The 6,548-nt window shown below is 32.4% G+C and overlaps 1 protein-coding gene across 1 annotated transcript in view; it reads left to right on the forward strand.

Moving 5' to 3' along the window:
• Positions 1–6,548, forward strand: part of LOC117179015 — a 187,234-nt gene that overhangs the window by 9,575 nt on the left and 171,111 nt on the right. The gene's annotated exons all lie outside the window — the stretch shown is intronic.

Genomic DNA, 6,548 nt, shown 5'->3' on the forward strand with positions numbered 1-6,548 from the left:
ACCTTTGCGCTGGAGAGACTTATACATACCTGGGCGTGCCACAGAGCCGCATTCAGGATGTGACATCTATAAAGGATACTCTCCGAAGCAGATACAAACGTACAGCTGGTTCCGACATTGCCCAACATCAACTTTCCATGGGTGAATTATTTTCGCCGTAATTTGTTAAAATTTCTGCAACAAAGTTCAAACCCTGAAAACTACCCCCTGTTAGGAAAACACCAGAGCAGGGCCAACAAAAACTACCCCTAATCCCGACATTGTCCAAAATCAACTTTTTATGGCTGAATTATTTTCGTCATAATTTGTTCAAATTTGTGCAACAAACTTCAACCCCTAAAACTACCCCCTGTTAGGAAAACACTATGACGCCGCCAGCGAACCGTTTCGCTGGTCTCGATATTATCCTAAAACAACCTTATACAAAAGCCTTATTTTCTTCCTAATTTGTTAAAATTTGTGCAACCAAATTCAGCCCCTAAAAGCTACCCCCTGTGCGGCAAATACCATTGTGTCACCAAAGAAACGTTTCCCTGGCCCCGACATTATGAAAAATCAACTTTATTTATGTGCATTATTTTCGTATCAATTTGTTCAAATTTTAGTAAGAAACTTAAAACCCTACAAAACCATCCCTTGTGCAGCAAACACCAGGGCAGTAAACCTGATAAGTGTTTCAGTGACCAGGACGGTGGATGATGGAGTCTACAGAGTAATCACTGTAGTTTTTCCTTTTGAATAGATCACGACGTATTCAGTGAGTGCAATTAGAAGGCCAGTGAGTTCACAGAATACCGTCAACGTAATACGTAACATAGATCTTCTAGTTCACGTGGTGACTACGTCTCTGGTGAATTACGTATCGAACGAGCGTCATGCTAGCCAATATACCCTCCTACGACGTAAAACTGGACAGCTTTGGAGATTTCCTAACATTTTAAAGAAAATTGCACCAGCTGCGAAACAGACGTTCAAAGTGACCGTCCACGGCGCAAAACGAGATGTGTAGTAAACACGTACGCTAAAAAAAACTATGGTTTGCAACTTCTTATGCACTATATGCTAGACTTTTCATCACATCCCCGCCGATGTTATTGATGATGTCACCAGAGATATTGCAAGTGACATGATTATTTTCAATATTGTAGAATAATCGTTAAAAATATCCTGCATTTTGCAGTGAGTCACAACAACGTTAATAGAAACAGTTTGGACAATAATTTCAACGTTAGCAATATCAACGCAAGCAGTATAGAAAAAAATTATGTTGATGGAACAGACGCATCAACAACCCATGGGAGTATAAGGGAACAAAATGGTTTGTATATATTTTAAAAATATTAATAAGTAAATATCTACTGCTATATTACGATTTAAAATAATGAAAAATAAACGTTACAATTCAGTTCAAGTGGGCAAAAAACGTAAAGTTCCAAACAAAAGACAGAGAAAAAAGATAAATCGTTTAAAAGAAGAAGAGGTAAAAACATTTCTATTTCGTTTAGTTATTTTAGTAAACAATAATTCATAAATTAATTAGCCTACATTTATTTTTCAGAGTCAAAAAACTCAAGAAAATACAACCAAATAATTTTCCATAAATTTTACAGGTAATTAGTAATTATTTAGCATACATTTACAATAAGAAGTTTTTTCAAACGAAAATGTTATGTATCATAAGCAAAAAAATAACTTAAAATAATTTTAAAAAGTATTGAAATTGGTTCTTGCTTCTATTAGATATATTCAAACAATAGTTTTCCACAAAGTGTTATAAAAATTTTGTGCAATGCTTGCGACGTCTACCATATTAACCTATTGATTCCCGATAGACCATTCCGTAGTCGTTTGGTTTTTTTTTATTAGAATACAAGAACGGTAAAAACATGTAAAGTTGGGATGCTTTTCTATATAAAATCGCCTGGTCGTTTTGATTCTATCATTACATTTTTCAAAATTTCAAAATAAAAACCAATATGGCCACTCAAAGTGGAGAAATTTTTTGTTTAAAAAGACGACTGTGGACATGTATATTAGTTAATAATTACATGTAGCAAAATTCGAGTAGTCTAGTTATAGAATCTCTAGGTCGAAAAATTCTAATTTATAATTAGATTTCCATTTTTCTAAAATGGTAGACTTCAAATTGAGACTTGATGTGTACAAAATTAACTTTTTCCCGATAATGTGACTGACTACTTATTTTATAAATTTTCGGGAAAATATAATTCAAATATACAAGATAATTTTTATTTTTTCAAATATCTAATTGTAAATTAGAAAACCATTCCACCCTTACCTATTTTTATTGTCCATATTTCTTTTCTAAGTCAAAAATTAAACAAGTACGAGATAGTTCATTAGGACATGTTAACATAAAGAAGACGTTAAATGAAATGTTGATATAAGTTGCAATAATAGAGATTTAAGGTAAATCAAATTAGGTAAATTAAAAGGTTCGGAGATTGTGATCATTTAATGTTCTTAAAGTTATAAATTTACTTAAAGTAAGGGCTTTTAATTTATACGCAATTACGGCGCCATTTACATCCTTTTTGTCGGTGAATGATTTCCATATACTATAACTACAAAATGGCAAGTATACACCACATGTTGAGATCGATAAATCGTACAATATTGGTGATATTCGTTTAACAACCTATACATTATTAATCAAAATTATATGCGACACAGTTTATAAACTCTGCCATTTTCTTACTCATTACTTTGCAGAGTTTTTAATATTTTGGTACAAGATTAATTTTCAAATAATAAGAGTACAAATACGTTTAAACCTGGATTCACCTTACTGTTTATCAAACACGCAAACAACAAATTTAAGCCTTTAGTGATCATTTCAAATTATGCTTCAACTCATTCTGCACTGCTTTTACACACCGAAAACGTTTTAAATAATTTAAAAACCTTTTGATCATTCTGTACAACAACGGATGGTAGATTCTAGAAACTAGGTCAAAGTCTGTGAGTAGGACTGTGAAAAGAATGGACATTTTTGTGCTTCCAAGAAGTTCGAAGGTGTACGTTTGATGTGCCAATATAGAAATATGCCTGTCATCTAGGAGTTTTAGATTTCTACAATTGAGAAGCAGATTATCTGTACCTATCATTTGTATCATACTGAATGGACCACTAGTTTTTAACCTTTTTCGGTTTCTTCAGTACGCTTGGTAGATGATTCATTTTCAAATTACAAAAGTAGAAATACGTTCAGACATGGATTAAAGTTACTTTTTATCAAAAATTAAAATGTTCAACTTTCGATACGTGCATTGTGGATAAAGAACTGATTGTCATTGGTTAGCCATAAAATCGTTTAAATTTTAATATTATTTATGTTAATTTAGTATATTTTTTATTTACCCTTGCATGAAAATCTATAATTGTTATAGGGGTATCGGTGAATAGATTTATGATGATGCAAAGTTTTTTTGGTGAAGGTCAAAGAAATAAATTATTACGCTTATTTGAATAGATTATAATTATGAGAAAACAAACATCTTTATAAGATGAATGCTTGGCTCAGATTTATCTGAATGTGTGTGATGCTTATAAATCTATTGTCCTTTATCAAAAGAACACTTGTAACACCATAATGCGGTGAACGTTTGCGTGATGAAAAAAAATATCATAAACATAATGATAGGAAATTGCAACTATCTTACCTAAGTACTATCCTGTTTCTGTTCTATCCCCAATCCTTTTTAATTTACCTATTTATCTCTTCCTTTCAATTGTTTTGCATTAAAAAAATGCTTTTTTAAAAGAACACTCATTTTCCGAAAAAATTACTTTGGGGGTATATTTGAAATTTTTATCTAAAATATTTTTAAGTTTGATACTTACGTTGTTGGTCAAAAAGTTAAGCTTTTGTAAATGTATATTTTTATTTTCGCGTTGGAATCTTTAAATTTATGTCGATTTTTTAGCCTAAAAATTACTAATTTTTTTAAACATACTAGAAGTGCCTTACACACGCAATTTAATTTTCATTTTGTGCGCGCTCTATAATAGGCCCACTTGTTTAAGATAGGATATTCCTCGACTTGTGCGTAACGTAGCTGTCTACATTTTACTTAGAAAGATAGGTAATAACAAGTTATGTAAGAGATATAATTATTTAGTCCGATTGATAAAAAAAATATGTTTTCAGTTTATTTTAGATTACGTGACAATTCAAAAATTTTGAAGGAGGCTACATCTTGGAAAGTTTCTTGGTTTCTTTTTATATTTTATTTTTTATTTATTGATAGAAACATTTGTAAAGTTTTATAAATAAAAATCTAGTTTGAGTAACCTTAGTACTTAAGGGCAAATTCGTGGACAATTAAATACTATTGCATATTATCTTGATTTTAATTACGTGCATTCAATGTAATAGATAATATTTTTATATAAGTTTCTAATGTTGTAAATGTATGCTAATTTTTATAAAATACCTTGTTCCTTTCAGATGTACCTACAGATTACAATTATAAATGTAATCATCAAGTTGTGAATATCGATATCATTATATTGTTCATTTTAAATTGAATCATATACATAATTTCATTGTTAAAGCATGTAAATAAAGACAAATGGGTTTTGCTTATGTGTAATGTGTATTTAAACCATATTTGACATACTCCCCTAGTGGTGTTTACTAAATTATTTACACTCACAAGAATACCAAGTTGGTAACTAAGAGCGCTAAATTCTGCTAATAAGTTCCATCTGAGAGATACGAAATTTTCGAACCGCCACGCATTTGGGCAATCATCTGGTGCAGCATTCCGTGAAATATCCTTTGCGGTATTCTTATCGGGACTTCGGATCATCTGCAGTGAGTTATACAAAGTCCGACTCATAACACAGCCACACAAAAAAAAAGTGTGCGGATCTGGTAACCTCAAAAAATGACGAAAAATCATGCACTGAGGCAAATAAATTTCAAAATAATGCCAGTGATGCAAATTTTCACTTCAAAGACATGTCGACAACTGTGAAGGATCAACCTTTGCCTGATATCAACTTATTTAACATAACTTTATCCAACAGAACCTGACCTCACCTAACCTGAATTAACAGAAATTTATTGAACTACACGTAAAGCTCTGGAAGCATATTTTCCCAGTAGCAAATGTGTGCTACATCGAATGGGTCAACTCGAGACTAACCTAAAAATAAATCTAACCTGGCCTAACCTAACCTCACGTAACACAATTAAACTCATTGTGTTGTCCCGTTCTGTTTGCGGTACCGTGTCATTCAGCTTCTATACTGTAGGTGGTTAAAAATTTAGTCGCACATTACTCATTTGAAGAAACTTAGAACTACAAGTAGAATTGACCCCATTTCAATTAACCTGACAATGTTTGTATCAATTAAAATGTAGAACTGTAACTTACACATGCAAACGAATAAGAGTTTTATTCAAAAATTTTCTCTCTCTGCTTTTCTTAGACTTAAGGGATATATTTATACTATCTTTCGTGTTTACATTTTATCTTGCTTTTTATCGTAATTAAATTGATTTATGGACCTACTTCAGTCTATTTTCTGCCTGCTATAATGTGTCCTTTTTTCTTCGAAGTAACGATGCCAAGGGTTACGATGCAAAGGGACCTCGTCCCATCTACCCTGATGTCGTTGTTCCATCACTTTTATGTCTTGATGAAAACATTCCCCTTGTTCTTCGCTGAAATCACCAAAATTTTCTGGAAACTTATCCAGATGGTAATCTAGAAACTGAAGTTTTAAATTCATCAAGCAGCCTAACTTTTTGTAGTTTTTTATCATTTTCGTAACAATATTCTCTTAGCCTGGACTTTTTTTGTTACCGAAGAAATTTGCGTTTACTGCTTTAAAACTTTCCCAAGCGTCCATTTCAATTTTCGTCATGTGGCTCACGAAATTAGTATCTCTTGTCAATATTCGAATCTGTGGTCCATCAAAGACTCCTTCTTTCAATTTAGCGCCTGAAACATTAGGGAATTTAAGGGATATATACTTATAGCATTGTCCATCTTTGTCTAACGCCTTGACAAATTGCTTCATGATCCCAAGCTTGATGTGGAGGGGTGGTAGTAAAATTTTTTCTGGATCAACGAGCCTTTGGTTGATGATATTATGAGAACCAAGTTTGAATGAATCTCTTAAAGGCCAATGTTTCTTGCTGTAATAATTGGCTCGATCTCTGCTATTCCACAGGCATATAAAGCATGAATCTCTCGTGAAACCCGATTGTTGGCCTAATATCACTGTTATGATTTTGAGATCACCACATATTTGCCATTTGTGATTCGTGTAATTAACTTTTTCAAGAAGTATTTAAAATTGTTACTAGCCAGTCTGATAAGTCCCTGAAAAATGAAACATGGAGACGTTTTTTTGGCCAAAGTCGATTTTATTTTTCAACATACTCTTCTTTTAGGTCGATACAGCGAGTTCAACGATTTTCTAACTTTTTGATACCGTCCGAAAAGTACTGGATCGGAAGGTCTCCAAAATACGCCTCAGTTTCAGCTATGAGCTCCTCATTTGAGTAAAAA

The sequence above is a fragment of the Belonocnema kinseyi genome, chromosome 1 (assembly GCF_010883055.1).
Source record: "Belonocnema kinseyi isolate 2016_QV_RU_SX_M_011 chromosome 1, B_treatae_v1, whole genome shotgun sequence".
NCBI classification, from domain to species: domain Eukaryota; kingdom Metazoa; phylum Arthropoda; class Insecta; order Hymenoptera; family Cynipidae; genus Belonocnema; species Belonocnema kinseyi.